General features: G+C 60.8%; 2 long non-coding RNA genes across 6 annotated transcripts; one reads left to right on the top strand and one right to left on the bottom strand.

Annotated features, from left to right (window-relative positions):
* Positions 1–4,785: 4,785 nt before the first annotated feature.
* LOC144287118 (uncharacterized) lies at positions 4,786–7,327 on the bottom strand. The gene is made up of 4 exons (XR_013355014.1): positions 6,661–7,327; positions 5,916–6,018; positions 5,381–5,628; positions 4,786–5,201 (listed from the first exon to the last, which is right to left on the bottom strand). It is a non-coding gene; the product is annotated as an uncharacterized LOC144287118 (long non-coding RNA).
* On the top strand, positions 4,889–12,521 carry LOC144287120 (uncharacterized). 5 transcript variants are annotated; one of them, XR_013355019.1, is made up of 4 exons: positions 4,889–7,126; positions 8,308–9,218; positions 9,590–10,906; positions 11,942–12,521. It is a non-coding gene; the product is annotated as an uncharacterized LOC144287120 (long non-coding RNA). The 5 variants fall into 5 exon arrangements; XR_013355017.1 differs by having other exon boundaries at positions 4,889–7,647; XR_013355016.1 differs by having other exon boundaries at positions 4,902–8,502; positions 8,982–9,218; positions 11,942–12,518.
* The last annotated feature ends 6,038 nt before the right edge of the window (positions 12,522–18,559 follow it).

The raw sequence follows: 18,559 nt of genomic DNA, 5'->3' as shown, positions 1-18,559 counted from the left end.
CCTGCCGTCCCTGTCACTTAGGTGTCAGGGCCGCTCGTCCTGACTCCCCGGCTTGGGGCTCCACCTGAACATCATAAGCCACTGGGTGTGGGCGCCGCAGCACAGGTCAGATCACATCAGCCCGGGCATCTAGACCAGGGTCAGCCCGTGCCCCTCCCTGCCCCACGGCCCGCGGCCGGGGAGGGGTGGTGACAGCCCCAGAGCCGCCTGCCTGACTCCCGTGGCACGAGAGAGCCGCGCTTCTGGGGAGCCTTGGGGTGAACAGTCACGAGGCATAAACATCCTCGTCCTCTGTGACCATTCCAAGACCTCGGTCTTCGTCCTCTTCCCCGTGCGCGCCGCCACCCCCCCATCCTACTCTTTCCATTCCAGACGCTGACCAAACCCCTAGCCTCCTCCAAGGCAGCGAGGCCCCTGACCCCCCTCCCTGTACCCAGGTGGAGAGCAAGAGTCTCCTCACCCTTTGGTCCCTAGGGGACGGCGACAAGGCCGTAGCCAGCCCCTCCCACCTGGTCCTAGCCTGTGTGCATCCTGAAACCAGGCTTGCACCCCCTCCCCCCACCCCGTGAGGCTATAGGTGGCTGAGGGAGCGGTGCCCAGATCCGGGCTGGTGCGAATCCCCACGCCTCCTCGGGGACCCACTGCACCTGCTGCTGGTGGCTCAGATCCTGCCTAGATCGTGGAGGGGCAGCTCAGGCCCCGTGGGCAGGGGTTTGGGCCCAACACTGTCGTGGCTTGGAAGAGGAGAGGTTCCCAGCAGAGGAGGGCACGGCGTGACTCGGCTCCGCACCCCCGACACGGCCCGGGCAGTCCTCTGCCAGAGCGGGCCTCTGTGAAGGCGTCCGTCTGGTCCTGGGCACCACCCCCACCCCGACCCACATCCTCCCCCTGGGGGTCGGGAAGTCCCTGCCCCCCGACGCCTCCTTCCTCAGTGTATTTCCTTCCCTGGGCACTCAGGGCAGGGGTTGTCCGGGTCCGTCCAGACGGGAGGCTGCAGATTAACTGCACATAGTGCACACCGCAGGGTCCTGGATGCTGGGCCCCTCCCTCCCTCCCTCCCTTCCTTCCTTCTTCCATCCTTCCTTCCTCAGCATCTTAGCGAGGAATCCGTGCATCTCCAGGGAGTCTCGTCGTCCATCAGCCAGTCGAGATAGTTAGCACGACGCCCAGCCACTCACGCGACGAAGCCAGATCTCCGATGGATGCACCTGTGCTGGATTATTTTTAGCTTCGGCCTCGTATAATGAAAACCCGCAATAGTGGTGACTTACAGGACCTACTTTCTCTTCTCTCACATAGGAGGGGTGAGGCAGCCTTTCCGGGGCCAGGCGCCTCCCCTTCCAGGCCACTGTCTCAGCAGTGCCTGCCATCCCCGACGTTACCTCACGGTCCATAATGGCTGCTGAGATTCCAGCCATTTGTGTCTGCCTTCCAGGAGGCAGGAAGGAGGGGCAGCCTGGGTGGCTCAGCCAGTTAAGCGTCTGCCTCCGGTTCAGGTCATGATCTCGGGATCCTGGGTTCAGGTCCTGCATCAGGCTCCCTGCTCACACTCTCTCTTGCTGTCTCTGTCTCTCTCTCTCAAGTAAATAATTAAAAAAAAAAAAAAAAAAAAGCCGGGAGAAGGAGCAGAAAAGGACAAAGGTGCTTTCTCGCAGCATCTATCCCCGACACTGAGTAATCTAAATTTCACATGTAAGGCGGCTCGCTTGCTTCACCCTCGCCTCAGTCCCATTGGAAACCGCTGCCCCCGAGCCCACAATCCTTCAATACCTTCTGTTCCATGTACTATTTTATGGGCAGCGATAGGGTCCCCAGCACTTCACCTCCAGGGGGTACCAGGTGACCCAGGCAGCCATGAATCAGCTGGTTTGCCCCTGGACGCAATGCCGGACCACACCCCCCATGTGCCCGTGGGACCCTGAGAAACAGCCTGACCGGTCTACACCGTGTGCGTATGTATGTGTGTACGTATCCACATCGATCGGTGCGTGACTGTGCACGCGCACACATGTATCAAGTACGGAGCTCAGTTCGTCTGCATTCCCTCCGTGTGCCAGGCACCCACAGACCCACATACCACCCCTTCCCTCAGCCCCAGCTGGTCCCTCGCACCTCCCCCCAGGTACAACTACACCCCCCCACCATGGCTCTGACCTTTTTTAGAGATTTTTGTTTATTTCCTAGAGAGAGATAGAGCCGAGCAGGGGGGAGGGGCAGAGGGGGAGGGAGCCCCACGCAGGGCTCGACCCCAGGACCCCAGGATCATGCCCTGAGCCCAAGGCGGACCTTCACCCACGGGGCCCCCCAGGCGCCCCAGGAGCAGCCGTAGCTGGGAGGCTGAGGTGGCGGCGGGACTCCCGTGGTGATGTTGGAACCGGAACCAGCAGCCCGGCTACGGATGTGCCCGCTGCTCCGGGGCCGCCACCGCATTGGGACCCACCCCTGCTGCGCGGAGCCCGGGGGCGCCTGAGAGCCACAGGTGTCCCGAGCTTGGGGGGGCAGATCTCAGGTGCCCCGAGAAACAGTTGAATCCATTAGAACCCAGGACGCGCCAGTCGGGGTGGGGGATCGCCCCGCCGCTCGGGAGGACTCTGGTCACACGTGTGCAGCCACAGAAGACTTAGGTCAGCCGCGAGCTGCGGAGCACTCTGGGTGTCTCCCGAGTCCCCACAGCCACCCCCCACCCTTCTTCCTGGGGGACCACCCCACCCCCACTGTTGGTTAGGGGTGAGGAGCAGGGGACCACATCCGTGCTTCTGTTGGGGGGATGGGGTTCACGGGTCACCCTTTGACCCCGTGAATACCTGTGTATCTCTCATGCAACAAAGGGTTTTTATTGTCTGGTTTTTATGTGTATTTATTTATTTATTTTAAAGATTTTATTTTATTTATTCATGAGAGATGAGAGACACAGGCAGAGGAGGAAGCGGGCTCCACGCATGGAGCCCGATGTGGGACTTGATCCCGGGTCTCCAGCATCACACCCTGGGCCGAAGGCAGGTGCTAAACCGCTTAGCCACCCAGGGATCCCCTATTTATTTATTTTTAATTGAGGAGCTACGACGCAAGGAAGGGTTTTCAGAGGCCGTCCCCTTGCTGCGCGGGCCTCGTGCCTCGGGTTTTGGCCGCCACCCGTGGCCCCGGGCGAGGGTGGCGGGCCCTGGGCCCCACCGAGAGCTGGACAGAAAAGGTTTGATGTGGCAGCAGCTGATTCTCCGAAGGAATGTCGCTGGGGGGGCCGCCAGGGCCCGGGCCAAGCATGTGGTTGTTGCAAAACGCAGGGAAGGAAGCAGAGCCCGGGTCCGGCCCCGCCTCCTGTGCCACCGCCACCACCACCGCTGCCACCGCCACCGGGTGGCTCCTCTGCACACCTCCCAGGTCCCAGGCAGGTGGCCCCAGGCCGGTGCTCGCCTTCAGGGGGCCTGCGTGGTGCAGGAGGGGGTGGGGCCAGGAGGGCGCGGCTGGACCAGGGTCCCTACAGACAAACATGCCGGGGAGGGGACGGCTCAGAGGCACCGGGGGCTGTGACCTGCGGGAGGGCCGAGGGGGGTGACTGGTCAGCAGCAGGGGGTGGGGGGGATGCCAGGGTGAGGCTAGGACAGCACCTGCCTGTGTCACCGGCTGCCGTGCTCCTTAGTGGAGCCTGCCCAGCACCTGCGACCCCCATGCACCCCCCGATGGCCAGCCTCAGATCCAGGGGCTCCCCGCCATCCCCGCTGGACCCGGGAGTGGTGGGAATCCCCACCGGCCTGTGTTCCCTTCCCGGGGTTCCCGGCACAAGGCGCCCCGCATGCGCAGCTGGAAATGACAGATCTACGGCTCCCAGGACAGGAGGCCACAGTTGGAAATGACGGTGTGGGCAGGGCCGGTTCCCTGGGAGGCGCCCAGTGCGCGTGGGCCCCAGGCTCTGTCTGTGGCTGCGGCCTCCGTGGTGCGGCCGCTCGGCTCCCACCTCTGTGGCCGTCAGCAGGACGCCCCGAGCCTCTCGTGCCCCTTCCTCTTGGAAGGACGCCAGTGACTGGATTCAGGCTCCCCCTGGCCCCCCCACCAGGGGGAGTTCATCTCCAGGCCCTTAACTTAATTACATCTCCAAAGACCCTTCTTCCAGAGTCACGTGCACGGGTCCTCGGGGTCAGGACAGGGACATACCTTTCGGGGAACACCGTCACTCCACTGTGGGGCCCTCAGAGTCCAGGTGCAGGGGTATCCTCGCTCGGGCGTGCCCTCCCCAATCCGAACCCCGCTCCTGCCTTCCTGCCACAGCACCCTTGGGCGTCTGGAGCCAGAGCCAGACCGGGGGCCTCCGGCACGTCTCTCACTTGAAAAGCCCTCTCCCCTCCGGCCGGCGACTGGTTTCTTTTTTTTTTTTTTTTTTTTTTGATTTTTATTTATTTATGATCGTCACACAGAGAGAGAGAGAGGCAGAGACACAGGAGAAGGGAGAAGCAGGCTCCATGCACCGGGAGCCCGACGTGGGATTCGATCCCGGGGCCCCAGGATCACGCCCTGGGCCAAAGGCAGACGCCAAACCGCTGCGCCACCCAGGGATCCCCCGGGTACTGGCTTCAGACCTGGAACACGTCGCCCGTCCTGGCGTCCGCTCGCTGGAGGCACGGACTCTCCCACCCAACTAGAGGAGACCCCCGAGCCCGGCGAGCTCCCCGGCCGCGGCCACCTGCGCCCGAGCCAGGCCCCGGGATCCTCAGGTGGCTGCGGGCTGGCGGGGCTGGGGGATCGCCGACCACCACATCTTTCGAATCCAGGGGCCGAGGCAGGGAAGCCGCAGAGAGACAGCTTTTGGTTTAATGTGACGAGACACACTCTAACCACCCGAGTGGGAGGGGGCCCCACGGCCGGCACTTGGGGACCACCATGGGGGCAGCTGTCTGACACTGAGCCGGGGCTGGGGGGCCGGGGACCTGAGCCCTTCTAGGCCTCAGCTATGGGGTTCAGCAGACTGGGGCCCCCACCCCGGCCCCCCAGGCTCCTCTTGTGCAGAGGGGACCCTGCTGGCTTCTAAAGCCCTTCTGCCTCCCATCTCTCAAGTCCCCCTCCCTGCACCCAGGGTGGCCTGCCTGTCCTTTCTGGTCCTTTCTGGTCCCTCCGGGGACACGGCTGGGCCATCATCCATTCACGGCGCCCCCTGGTCATCAACACAGGGGAGCCAGAGCGGTTCCTGAGGCTCCAATCTGTTCTTGGAACTGTAGTGGAACGACACCCCACCCGTACCAGTGACAGGGGTCCTCCGTCCTCCTGGAGCAGTGCCCGACCTGACAGACCGAGCTTTGGCCGCCCGAGCCAGGTGGGGGGAAGCAGCCTGCAGCCTCCCCGACGGTGGTCCCTTCCCAAAGAAAGAAGCTCCTCCACCGCCAACACTCACCCCCAAATCCTGCTCTGGTCAACAGGACTTCTCTTCCTTCTCAGGGCGCACGCAGACGATCCCTTCTTCTGGAATCTTCTTTCACTTCCTCTTCACCAGGTAATTTCCAGGCTTCCTTCAGGTCTGGGGGCCTCTGGGGTCTCGGGGCTCCGGCCAAAAGGGACTGAGCTTCGGCATCGCTAACCAGCTCGCCCGGACTACGCTTGGGAGACCCATGGCTTGGACGCATGACCTCTGGGAACACGTCCCTGTGTTAAGCACTGAGTCAGCTGCCCTGCCCTGTGCCCGCAACACGCGGCACGAGCCCCCGCAGTGAGGCCTCCACGGCAGGTCTCCCCTCCCTGTGTCCCCGCAGCCACTGGATGGAATTCATCTTTCAGGGTTGGGTCATAGGCATGCCCGGCATAGACCAGGGACACAGGCCACCCTCAAATCTTGGTTCAAGTACTCGGGCAGTCAGAACCACGTCCCCCTGCCCGGCTACCCCATCTACACCCAAGGGGAAGAACCCAAACACCGAGCACGTGAATCTCACCACAGTCCCAAGTAGAGGCGAAGCGGCTGCGGAGCGCTGGGCCGGCTTAGGTCTGGGTCATGTGGGATCGTCTAAATTAGCAGCGGTTTTCAAAGTGGGGTCCCTGGTGAGCAGCATCAGTGTGGCCCGGGGAACGTGTTGCAGTACAGATTCTCGGGACCGTCCCGGCCCTACCGGGTCAGGGGCCCTGGGACCCTGGGTAAGGGCATGACCCCAGTCCTACAGGTCCGAGGCCCTGGAGCCCTGGGGAAGGGCATAACCCCAGTCCTACCTGGTCCTATGGGGTCAGGGGCTCTGGGGCCCTGGAGCCCTGGGCAAGGGCATGACCCTGCCTTCCCAGAGCCCCCCAGAGACTCCAGTGCACTCAAGTGCAAAGCCCTGGGTCTGTCCTCCCCCACTGCTCCTGTGGCTGCGGGTGGGAATCCCCTGGGGGCTCTGAGAGCTGCCGATGGATACCCTCACCCTCTGTGCTGTCATCCCAACACCCTGACAGAGACCCTGAGTGTCAGAGGGCCCTCCCTCCTCACCCCTGCCCTGTGGCTTCGCTTCCAGTAACAGGGCTCCAGCTCTCAGACACCAGCGCCTGGACTGAGCACAGGCCCTCCCCAGCCCCCCACTGTTTAAGGGCTTCATCCCATGACACCACCCCCGAGTCACAAGTCCCCAGGGTGTTCCCACCCCCCCCTCCTTGGGTTTGATCCTTTGCTCAGGCGGCCCACAGAACTCCAGGAACACTTGGCATTACCAGGTCTTGATAAAGGATCCAGGCGGAAACAGCCACAGAGGGAGGGAGCATGGAGCTGCCCTGCAGGTGCGCAGCCCTCCCAGCACCCAGGAAGCTCCGGAACCCCATCCAGAGGTGGCTCCTTCACATAAGGCATCTTTGGTTACATCGTGGCCGTGGCCGTGGCCGTTGGTGACCCATTGGACCCTCCAGCCCCTTCTCCCCGACCTAGAGATCTGGGGGTGGGGCTGGAAGTTCCAAGGCTCTAATCACATGCTTGGTTCCTCTGGCAACCGGCCCCACCCTCCGACCTAATAAACTGCATCGTGTCCTATTATGTCAGGATATCGCGGCCCCACCGCCCCATTCTGGTTGGGTCGCTAGGTTCTGGCTCCCTGGTTCCATCTTCTTTTGGCTCCAATGGGAGGGCGGAGGCTGGGCGGCCAGGCCCCTGCGGGATTGCTCAACAGAGGGGGAGCACTCCCAGGTGGGGAGCCGGGGCAGCCGCCCTGGGCCTCGGGGCAGAGCGAGGAGGGGACCGTGGCCAAGGGCAGCTCCTTCGATTCCGCGCGTGGTGTGCTGAGCAGCTGTTCCCCATTAGAGCAGCCCTTTCTAAGGAGCGTGTGCGAGAGGCTCCTGCTTCAGTCGCAGCAGACCCCGCGGGACGGGCACGGAGGAGCGTTGCCGTGGCAACACAAAGATGGGGTGGGGGGGTGCGATGGTAACGGCGCTTTTGACCTTCACCATTTCGCCATTTCGTGGGACTAGTGGCTTTCTCGTCTCCGGGGGCTATTCTCAAGCCCGCGGCCAGGCGCAGTCCCCAAGGGAGGCCTTTGGGTGGCCTCCCCGCCCTGCCGTCTCAGAGGGCACTCGCCTGCGAAGGCCCAGAGGAACCCCGGGCCCCCTGGGAAGCACCCACGGGGGCCGAGCCCCTGCGTGTACCAGCCTCACCACGTCGCCCTGGGCCACACCCCGTGCTCCCTGGGCAGCTGGAAGCACACAGGCAAGGTGACCGTGGCCTCTGAGCTCCCGGGGGTTGGGCACAGAAGGAGAGATGCAGCCTTAGAGACTCACCCAACTCGCATCTCAACTGTGTGGCCAGAGGCAGAAGACGTCACCTCTCCGGGTTTGCCCCCCGCCCCCCTTCTGTAATGTGGATGCGGCCCGGCCCGCTGTCTCCCCGCCTCCACCCCCTACCGGGGGCTGTGGCCAGTTCCACATGAAGGGGGTCTGAAGGCTCCCATTGTCACACCCCTTTTACACGAGGGTGAGGGCATGTCTCAATGTGCTGGGGCAGCTCCAGCAGATGACCACGGACAGACGGACAGAAGGGGTGGGGTGGCTTGTAAACAACAGGCTCACATTCCCCTGGGCTCTAGAGGCTAGACGTCTGAGGTCAAGGGGCTGGGACGGTGGGGGGAGCCCTTCTTCATCCATGTCCATAGATAGCTGTCTTTGTCACTGTGTCCTCACAGGGAGGAAGGGGCGAGAGAGGCTCTGGGGTCTCTTCGATAAGGTCACTAATTCCTTTCATGAGGCTCCATCCCCATGACCGGGTCACCTCCCAGAGTGATATGGTCACATCAGGGGCTCGTTTCCAACATGAGATTTTGGGGGGACATCCAGTCTAGGGCAGGATATTTATGTACCTCCTCTTGTCTCCACCAGGAGCTCTGTGCTAGGCCCTTTGGGAATCTCCACTCTTCTAGAGACCCAGGTTAGAGACCCCAGTGCCCTCCCGCCCCAGGCCTGGCCATAAATTACCCCCTCCCCACTCTGGATTACAGGCACTGTTGCCCATTTGGGTTCTAGGCTTCACTGTAATTCAAAGGCTTGCTGTCGACTGGGGTTCAGAGAGCAGAGGTGAGCAGCCCCTGCAGGCCCCAGCGGCCCGGGTGGGTCTGATCTGCCCTCCTCTGAGGCCCTGGCCCGAGGTAGTGAGGAGGACTCCCCCTCGACCACACGTGGGCCAGGCCGGCTCCCCCCCACCTCTGGGCCGGGCAGCTCCCTTGGACCTTGGTGGGGTCTGTTGGATACATGCGTGGGCAGCCAGCCTGATCTCATGCAAGGTCTGAGAATTTCTGAAAATGCTTAAAAGCTTCAGCTCCTTTGAGAAGGATTTTCTTCATTTTGGCATAGTGGGGTGTTTCTGGGCCGTGGGCCACCCAAACCCTGGGGCGCCTGCCTTTATTCCCCCAGTCAGAGAGGAGGCCGGGCTGGGAGGACCATGCTGTCCTCGGACAAGTGGATCTCAGGGGCTTGTTCCGAGTTTCCTGGGGAATGGGGCCGTGCCCTGCAGCCCAGGAGGAAAGAAGGCCAGTTAGGTGGGTCTCGTCCAACAGCCAGGGTGGCCCGGCCGTCACAGCCCTCGGGGCTGACCACCAAGGGAGGCCCCAGCTGTTCCAGCCCTGGCACCTGCCCACCCGAGGTCAAGAATCCAGAGGGAGAGGGGACCCCGCAGCCCAAGAGGAGAAATCCAGAGAGGAAGGGGACCCCGTGGCCCAAGAGGAGGAAAACCAGTGGGGCCCCTTTAAGACTCTTCGATGCCAGAGGAGAGAAAATGCAGAGCAAGCCCTTTGGTAAACATCTGAGGGCTCAGCAGTAACAGCTACCAGCTGTGCGAGGGGGCGCTGGGGGGCGGGGAGGCTGCCCTGGGCTGGAGGGTGGGATGGGCTGAGGTCAGTCTGGGTGGGGACCAACCAAGAACAAATACCGGGAGGACAGGCGGCTGAAACAGTCCTGTGTTCGAGGGCAGAGAACAGTGGCCAGCCGCGAAGCTGCTGCACAGCCACCTGGGCCCAGAAGCTTCCACGGGGCCCTGGGTGGGGGAGGGGTCTTTTCCCAAATCCTGCTGGCAGTCAGGCAGTGAGGCCGTGGGAGGAATAGTTTCAAGAAAACCCGTGGGGGCAGAGGGGACGAGGGAAGGACGGTCGGTGCCACTTTCTTGAAGCCACTCCAACAGCTCAGCCTCGGGTCTTCACACAACACCGGCTCCTCCTGTCACGGGTACCCCGGAGCCCGCCCCTGAGAGCCGGCCCTCAGCAAAGCCTTCTGCAGACCCATCACCTTGACCCTCACCTTCTCTCACCCGGAGCGGCCGGCCTGCCTTCCAGCCCGCCTGCAGCCGGGTGCCACCACGGAGCCCCCCCCGCGGCCTCCAGGGTCCTGGTGGAGAGACCTCGCCCTCGGCTTAGACGGCCCCATTAGCCACAGGAGCTGCGTCAGTCGGGGCGCTTTGGGCCATGATGATACCGGATCCAGTTCCGAAAGGCTCACCCCGTGGAGAAGGTGTCGTGTTGGTGTTCCCTGCGAGGCGCAGAAGCGGGGCGGCTTCGTGGGCAGCCGAGGCAGCGGTCCAGCCGCGCCCCGGGGGACCTGGCACGAGGCGCCCCACTCCTTTTCTACCTCCCAGAGCAGCAACTTAAACCTCACACCGCCTTCCCTCGTGGCGCCCAAACGGCCGCAGTGGCTCCAGCTCCACTGGAAGGCAGGATGGACCTCTCCTCCGGAGCTCCGGTTCTGGTTGTTTCTGTAGCACAAATCACCCCAAAACCTATGGACCAAACCTTGTATCTTGGTCCTGCCTCTGGTGACCTGGGCTCAGCGAGGACGTGTGCATCCCTGCTGCACGTGGCACCAGCTGGAGCAGATCCAGCGGGCGGGGAGCGGGGGGACATCATGCTTGACAAGTGGCTGCTGCTGCTGCTGGCTGGGAACTCAGCCCAGGGCCTCGGCTCCTCCTCTCAGAGAGCTGCTCGGGCCCCACGTACTGGAGGATGAGTGTCGAGGTTGCATCCATGAGGCCCCGGGGAAGACTTGACTCTGCCCACCGTGTCTGGAGTCCCCCCAGAGAACAGAAGGAGAAGCTCAGGGTGCAGTCAGGGTGTCCCCTCCAGCCACGTTCACTGAGCACCTCCTGCACACCGGGGGGCCATGCTGAGTGCTTGACACTCATTCCATCGATTACTTCTCACCACAACTCAATGGACTGGGGCTGTTATTCTCCACCTATTACAAAAACTAAGGTCTGTAACTTGCCTAAGGTCACAAAGCCAGAAGAGTCTATACCACCACCACCCAGCCCATAGCAAAGCTCAAGACGGGGTCTGTGGTTGAAGAGAGCAACTTGAACCTGGAAGCACATAGCCTGGCTGCACGGGCAGCCCTTTATGCAACCACGAGGTAACCCAATTTGAGCAAGAAGCCGATGCACAGAGGAGGGGAGAACCTTGATCACACATGGCCCGCCTTCCCTGGGACAATTCAGGTAGGTGAGCCAATACACCTACTTTACCATTTAAGACTGTATATGGGGCAGCCCCGGTGGCGCAGCGGTTTGGTGCTGCCTGCAGCCTGGGGTGTGATCCTGAGACCTGGGATCGAGACCCACATCGGGCTCCCTGCATGGAGCCTGCTTCTCCCTCTGCCTGTGTCTCTGCCTCTCGTATACATATACGTCTCTGTATACGTTTGGTGCATAGCTACTCTTTTTTTTTTTAATCTTATTTATTCATGAGACAGACAGAGAGAGAGGCAGAGACACAGGCAGAGAGAGAAGCAGGCTCCATGCAGGGAGCCTGACATGGGACTCGATCCCAGGTCTCCAGGATCATGCCCGGGCCACCCAGGGATCCCCTGTGCATAGCTATTCATAATTGAGAGTATCTTACCCAATAGAAGAGGCTAGTATAATATTTTTCCTATTTCACTGTGGGGTTGTCTAAATGTTGGTCTGTGCGACTAGACAATAAGCGGCTTAGGAGCAAGGACCAGGCCTCAAGCCTTTTTTCTCTATCCCCAACGCCCAGCACAGCACGGGACACTCCATTTTTTGAGCCATACGTGGAGAGAAATGAGAACCGGTGGAGCTATTCTTCCAGAATTTTAATTTTTTTTATTTTTTAACATTTTATTTATTTATTCATGAGAGACCCACAGAGAGAGGCAGAGACACAGGCAGAGGGAGAAGCAGGCTCCCTGCGGGGACCCTGATGTGGGACTCGATCCCGGGACCCTGGGGTCACGCCCTGAGCCGAAGGCAGGCGCTTAACCACTGAGCCACCCAGGTGCCCCTTTCCAGAATTTTTAGATGCTTATAGCGTAACCCCGCTCTCCTCTCTGCTTCCGTACCCGGCGAGGTTCATTCACTGCCTCTCATTTTCAAAGCCCAAACAGACGTGACTTTGGCAGAGGAAGAGCAGGGGAGCCCATCTTCCCCGGGGTGGGGTGGGGGGTGGAGAGGATGTGCGGGGAGCCGGGGAGCAGCGGGGGGAGGCCAGCCCGGGGACTTTTCTACCCTCAGCACAGGGCACGGCGATCGACGGGGCCTCGCTCCGGGAATAGCCTTCGGCCTGGCGCGGGCAGCCCCACTCCACGGCTGACTTTCCACGGGCACATTCCCTCCCACCTGCCTGGCCTATCAGGGAGCTTTGCCGCAGAAAGCCTCGCTGAGGATGATAAAAGGAAAAAAAAAATGTGTGTTCTGAGAGTGTTTCTGAGAAAAGCATGCCTGGCCAGCTCCTTCTGCAGCCTGCCTTCCTCCAGGGCGTGGGCGCCCAGGGCCTGGGGGGCGGAGACAGGGCACTTGCTCCAAGCTGCCCGCTGGGGGCCCGTCCTCAGGCTGGTCTCAGGGTGGTGGCCGCCCATCATTCCCACCTGCGAGGCTCTGGTGCCTGTGGTGACCTGGGTCTCTGTGTGGTCTGCTGCAGCTCAGCAGGTGTAGACGAGAATAGTTTGAAAATCTCACCTGACAGGGAGCCCACGCCCGTCGCTGATGGACCTCGTGTCCTTTCTCGGCGACAGGATGATGCTTGACATTTCCCTGCTGTCCTGAGGGCGATGGGACCTTCCCTCAGAGGTGACCTGTGCTTCGGTTCTGGGGCACTTCCCCAGGGAGGGGAGGGGGCCGTTGGACTGACTCTGGCTAAGCCTGGGCCGGGGTGGGGGGGCGGGGTGCTGGGTGGTGCAGGAGACAGGATGCTGGCTGCCTGGGAAGCTGTCCTCTGAGACGGTCGCCCGATACAGAGAAATACAGAGAAACAGTCGGTAAGGACTTAAAAGTCAAACTGAACTAACAGTGACTACGTATTTCCTAAGTCAATAAAATCATCTCTGCAAAAACAACAAGACAGGTTTTTGGCAAATTGTGTGTTTGAGACGGTCTGACCTAAAATAGAAGCCTGGCGGAGTGAGTCCCAGGGCTAGTGGTCAGGACTGAGGTCTAGCAGGGCGGCGGGGACGGATGGGGGTGGGGGGAGACCCGGGGGCCACGCAGGAGGTGGTGCCGGGTGCTGGGGACGCCCTGGGGCTGTCCTGGACGGCAGTCACGGGACGTGTTCACTTTGTGGGGATGCACCAAGCTCCACCCTTGAGATCTGTGCCCTTGTCTGAATGTGTGTTGTATCTCAAGAAAAAGTGGCTTTCGATCTCTCTATGGGGAGGGGGACACACGTGATGTTGGGTCAGAGGCGCACACCCGTCAAGCAGCTGAAGCTCGGGCGGTGACCCGTCCAGGGCGGGGCGGGGGTGGGGGGATCACAGGGCATCGCACCTGTCACGCCACCCCGGACAAGAGGAAATCAGAGGCTCTGGATCTGAGCCCCAAGGGCCAGCAGGTGAGCGCGTGGCTCGGTGTGCGTGGGGGTGAGGGCCACACGGGCCTGCACGTGGCAGGCGACACTGGGCCGGTTGTGTGGTCATAGGCCTGAGATGGCCGAGCCGGGCGGCCTCCTCGGGAACTTGGGCCTGGGCTTGGGCCTCGCGGAGAGCATCCCAGCCCCCTTGGGACCTGCCACCAGCCCGCCCGCCTTGGGTCGGTGCCTTCCTGTAGCTCGTCGCCCCGGACGCCGGGGCTGCCCGTCCCTCGAGCCGCAGGTCTGCCCAGCAACCCCCACAGTCGCCGAGAACACAGCAGCCACGTGATTTCATAACATGCGTGCAGGTTAGACACCGGGAGAGTTCGGGGCCACCGATGCTGGGCTCCCTGCGGGGGGACGGGGCACCCTCGGCGGTTCCGGCCGTTCCGTGCCCTGTGGCGCGGCCAACGGCGGGTGGACAGAGGGCCTCACCGGCGGCAGTAGGATGGCGCAGACCCAGCCTCATTCCGTGTGGGCCTCCTGTTTTCCTGCACGATCCCAAAACAAAGGTGCTCTTGTTCCTCTCGCGTGTGGGGGGCCGCTGGCCGGTGCAGAGCCCAGGCGGCAGGAGAGGGGCACGCAGCAGGCGGCCCTGGGGTGACGGCACGAGGCCACGCCAAGACGCCGGGGCCTCGTGGGGACTGTGAGCCACGCTCACGCCGGACTTCGTCCTGTCTCAGCGAACGTCACTCTCAGGAAGACCCCAAATCTGCGAGGGCGGATGAACAGGTGGCGCACAGGTGGAGACTTTCGGGCAGGGCGACTATTCCGTATGACGCTGTCGTGGTGAATGTACATCGTCGTGTACATGTGTCCGAACCCACACACTCTGCGCCACCAAGATGATCCCTAATTTAAACCTGGGCTCTAGTTAATAATTAGATCCCAGTATTGGTTCCGTGAACCATGGGCCAAATGTGTTTGCACCCCAAAATTCACGCTGAGATCATGCCCACCCCCCACGGGAGGTGATCGGGCCATGAGCGGGGGGCACGCATGTCGGGTTAGTGCCCTGGTAAGTGAGGACCCGGGGGGTCACCTGCCCCTCTCGCCGCCACGTGAGGTCACAGCAGGAAGACGCCCCACAGGCAGGAGGCGGGCCCTCACCAGCCACCCCGAGGCTGCACCCTGACCTGGGGCCCGCAGCCTCCCAACCTGTGGGAAACACGGGCCACCACCCCGCCGGCCCCGCGGCGTGTTCGTCACAGCGCCCTAGCGGACTATGACGCTGTGACCGATGTGTCGCGCTCTGTTAGGTGACGACAACACGGAACACGGTGGGGCGAAGGTGTGGGAAGTCTATACCATCTGCTCAGTTTTCTGTAAAACTAAACCCACCCTAAAAATTAAACTTTATTCAATAAAAAATAGCAAGTAATAAAGATTTAACAAAGGCTCCGCCGTCAATCCTAAGCAGGGCCCCCCACCCCTTGTCCCAGCCCGCCTTGCCCGGCGCCCGCAGCAGCTCCCCCCGCCACGGGGTCCCCACTTCGTCGCTCCATCCAGGCCAGTGTGTTCGACTCCCCCACCTTCTCCCCCCACCCACCCCCGGCTTCCCCGATGGCTTCCTTAAGATTCGTGTGCCCTTCCGCCCGCAAAGTTCTGCCTTTGCCAGCCCGAGACAAGAAGCCAAGCTCGCCCCCTCACTGTCCTCCTGCCGTGCTCCGCCCCCACACCCCCGCACCCCCTTTCCCACCAACAACTCCCAGCCTGAGGCCAGGCCCGCAGATCCCCCCGGTCCCGGGGGCTGGAGTGGGGGCCGGTGCCATCCGTGCTTGTACGCTGGCGGGTCATCCTGCCTAAAAGGAGGTGATGGGCATGAAGGAGCTGGTGGGGGTGCAGTGGGGAGCACTGGCCTCTGCCCCAGGGCCTTGCTGCTCAGATCACCGGGTGCGAGTGAGTGTGGTTCTCCAACCAGCGGGGGTAGCCAGGTGCCACCAAAGCTCTTCTCCTGGGAGTGTGTGGCTCAAACCTTCGCCACCTCTTCCCATCATGATCCCGTGTCCCCCTGACAAGCCTGAGGAGCCGGCCCTGCCTGTGCAGGGAAAACCTGAGCCCTTAGCTGTCAGCCCCCCATCACCCCCCGCCCCCCACCTCCCTTCAGAGCCCGGCAGCCCTACTGTACTTCCGTCCCTGCAGACTCACCTATTCATATCGGATGAAGGGACTCATACGAGCATACCTGGCACGCTTCTGAGGCCTGTGCCCGGGAGGCAGGTGTCTGTGCTCCGCTCTCTTTAGGGCCACATAACATCCCATCTCACGGGTACACCGTGCCTTTACCCAGTCGTCATTTGGTGGCCACTGTGCTTGTTTCCTGCTCTTGTTTTAAGGCATCTACCACGCACACGTCAAAGCCTTCCCCAAGCACCGTCTGGCGCTCCCTGACTGGGCACCATGGTGTCCCCAGCCCCACTGGGATATTGCCGCCACCACTGCTACTGAGTCCCATCTACCAAGCTCCCACTGTGTCTGGGCTCCCAAGGGCGCTCTTGCTCACGCCAACAAGTGGAAATCCCACAATAGCCCGACAATCCTGGGACGTGTTGTCATTCCCACGTCATGGATGAGGAAGCCCGAGTCCCCCAGAAGTAAGGAGACTGGCCAAGGTCATGGTGGAAGGACAGAGCTGTACCCAGAGTCCTCCTGGTTCTTGGCCCTTTGTCATCGAACCCATCTTTCGTTGGGCTTTGTGTACTCGTGGGCCCCCCAAGCTGCGGGGCTGTCGAGGATGAGGATGACGGCCCTCGGCTGTTGGTGTCAGCACGTGCGTGCCCAGGGCTCTTGCTGGTTTGCAGTCCGTGGGGGCTCCACGCTTTTTGTCTGCCCAGCATCCCCTCCCTCACCCCCTTCCTGGCTGCAGGATGGGCACGTGCTTCAGGCCTGGCCAATCCAAGCCCTCAGTTCCACTGGCCACCGAGACTGGCTCAGGGATGGGCACAGGATTCAAGGCTGGCCAATCAGAGCCTTCCTTGGGTATTTTGCCATAGCAACGGCTGAGGCCACCTGCTTACTCTTTGGGACTGGGAGCTATAAGGACCATCAAGCCTGGAGCTGCCACCACCGGCAGCTTCATCTCCCGCCTCCTGGGGAGAGCCCACATCAGAATGCCAGGCAGATGTTAGAAACGGTGCTGCAGGAAATTGTTCAGTGACCTGGAGAAGGATGTTCACGATGACTTCCTGGGCTTAACATAAGCAAGCTACAAAATAGGACATTACAATATCACCTGCTACCCACGCGTTGGTGTATGTATGGAAATATTCGTATATGCACACAGGTGCGATTTTTAAGGATGGATACAAGCTGCCAAAATATTAGCAGTTTTTTTTTTTCAAGATTTTATTTATTTATCCATGAGAGACACAGAGAGAGGGAGAAGCAGGCTCCATGGAGGGAGCCCGATGCGGGACTCGATCCCGGGATTCCAGGATCACGACCTGGGCCAAAGCCACCCAGGCGTCCCAGCAGTGGTTCTTTCTGATTACATGAGTATTAGTTATATTTTTTCCTTTCTGTTCACCTGAACTTTGAAAACTCAGCCTGTACTTTTTAGAAATTGTTATTGTTGTTCTGTTTATTTTAAGCCAGAGCCTCTGCAGACCCCCTCAAAAAGGCATTTCTAGTGCATTCCTCCCAGGAGGCACTTTGGTTCAGACTGAGCCATGTAATTGGACTTTTTAGAGCACACAGTGTTTCCAGCAATCCCATTTCCTGCCCCAGTCCTGGGCACCTCCCCACCTTCGGCCACTCTGCTCACCTGCCCCCGCCTCCCCACCCCTGGGCCTCCAGGACTGGCCATCCAGCTGTGCCTGAGTGATGTCATCCCTCAGTGTCTTCCAGACCCTTGGAGAAAGCCAGACCTTTCACCCCCTCCCCCCCACTTGTCCTGCTGGGTGTTGTGTTTTCATTCTCAGCTCACAAGGAACCTGCAAAAAATATTTTCGTTGGCAGCCGATTAGGGAGTAGCAGCCCCAGACATGCCTTTCAGGCGACGTCCGAGTCTGGGGCATCTGCTGCCCTCCGCAGCTGCCGGGAGTCGTGGCCTTGGGCAAGGCCAGGGTTGGGGCCTCATCCATCCTGAGCAACATTCAGGTATTGAGAGATCCCAAGGCTTGGGAGACAGCCCCCACAGTGTCCTTCTTGTGGATCAAACCTCTCCCATGCCAATGGCCAGACCCTGATGACCTTTTCCCATGGTCAAAAGGAGAGGGTACAAGCCCTCCAAGAGGGAGGGAGGGCACTTGCTCTGAAGGGACCATTCTCCCTCTCCTTCGGATCCAGGCCCTGTCCACCCAGTTGGTGCTGGTGGCCACAGCCACTGAGCTGTGTGTGGGTGGTCACTGGACCCTGTCTGGCCCGTCAGAGTCACACTCAGAAGGAGAATGGACTGATGTTTGAACCAAAGGGCCAGGAGGTTGTGGCGGGGCAGCCAGGCTGAGCTGCAGAAACACAGGGTTGCCAGCGAGAGGCAAGGGGCTGGGCCCAGCCACCCAGGGGAGCCAGAGGAGGAAGATGGAGGAGGAGCCTCAAGGGCTCTCAGGTCCTCGACATACAGCTGCACCCATCAGCCTCAGGACGTTCTCTGCATCCTTTGAATAAAGCCCACTTTAGTTCAACCATCTCACCTGGGTGTTTATTCCTTTAGAGCCCAAAGACCCAGGCGGGTTATGCTCAGGGCACCAGAGCCCAAGGGGAGGGAGCCCTCTTCCTGTTCCTCCCATTGGCTGGGAGGCTCCCAAGGGCCTTGAGTTCTCGAAGAAAGTGCTTGTCTATGTCCGGACATTTCCCCCAACCTCGGTGTCCAGGGAATGGGTTTGGAGCAGAAGGGCCTTCTGGATTATGAGCGAAAATCACTGGGCAGCTGGGTTCAAAGGACCCTAAAAAGTATGCTGATTGGGCAGTGGCTGGTGGGAAAAGGTAACAGGTTTTAGAGTGTGGCAGATTTGGCTTTGAATCCTGGCTCCAGCAGCTTCCAAATAATGCAAGCTGCTTTTTTTGTTTTTTTGTTTGCTTGTTTCCTGGTCCCTTCCCACCAATAGCATCCAGGGCTTGCCATGTGCCGGACACTGTCCTGCAGCTCCTCTCGACAGTACGGCTGGGAGGATGCCATTCTGCAAACAAGGAAGCAGTGATGGCTAAGGATAAGCAATCATGCACAAGGCTTGCAGTTGGTGATGAGAGATAAACCCTGGTTCAAAACAAAACAAAAAAACCCCCTGGTTCAACTGATTCCGGGGAGCTGGTTTTGCCCAAAGAGAAGAAAAAAGAAGTCTGGTGCCGAG

This window comes from Canis aureus, chromosome 16, assembly GCF_053574225.1.
Source record: "Canis aureus isolate CA01 chromosome 16, VMU_Caureus_v.1.0, whole genome shotgun sequence".
Classification (NCBI taxonomy): Eukaryota; Metazoa; Chordata; class Mammalia; order Carnivora; family Canidae; genus Canis; species Canis aureus.
The sequence above is the reverse complement of the archived record's forward strand: the minus strand, read 5'-3'. Positions and strand labels throughout refer to the sequence as shown.